Source organism: Anser brachyrhynchus, assembly GCF_964034855.1.
Source record: "Anser brachyrhynchus genome assembly, chromosome: 1".
Classification (NCBI taxonomy): Eukaryota; Metazoa; Chordata; class Aves; order Anseriformes; family Anatidae; genus Anser; species Anser brachyrhynchus.
In genome coordinates, this window is record NC_137694.1 from 103304628 (window position 1) to 103305322 (window position 695).

Here is a 695-nt window from a genome sequence, read left to right on the forward strand (position 1 = left end):
GCCCGGGCGGGCCGGGTGGCGGTGCCGGCAGCACGGGGACCGGGGGGGGGCAAAAGCAGATACAAGGAAGAAATTCTTTATTATGAGGGTGGTGAGGCACTGGCACAGGCTGCCCAGGGAGGCTGTGGAAGCCCCATCCCTGGAAGTGTTCAAGGCCAGGCTGGATGGGGCTTTGGGCAACCTGCCCTAGTGGGTGACATCCCTGCCCATGGCAGGAGGGTTGGAACTGGATGATCTTTAAGGTCCCTTCCAACCCAGACCGTTCTATGATTCTATGACTCTATGATATCACTTTGTATATATGTAAAGATAACCTGTAGGTCAGATGAAATAAGTTTTCATATCTACTCAGCGCTCAGTACCGAGTGACACAGGACTGGTTGTCTAGTCTGGGTACTGCACTGCTACATAATGGGCAAATGTGAGGAGGGTTCAAAGAAGGGAATAGCTAGTCCAGGCCTTCTAAAGAGGAAGACTGAAAAAAAAAATGCTTAGTCTGGAAGGAATTGAAAGAAACATGGCAATTTGCTTCAAGTGCATGCAAAAAATACTTCAAAGAGAAAAGAAAGAATTAGCTTTTCTGTGGTGGAAAAGAAGTATCAGCCCATAAATAGCGCCTGTCAATACAAAGGCAGTAAGGGTGAGACCAGTAAAAGGACTGGCATTCTGTTCAGTGGAAAGGAAAATCTACCAGC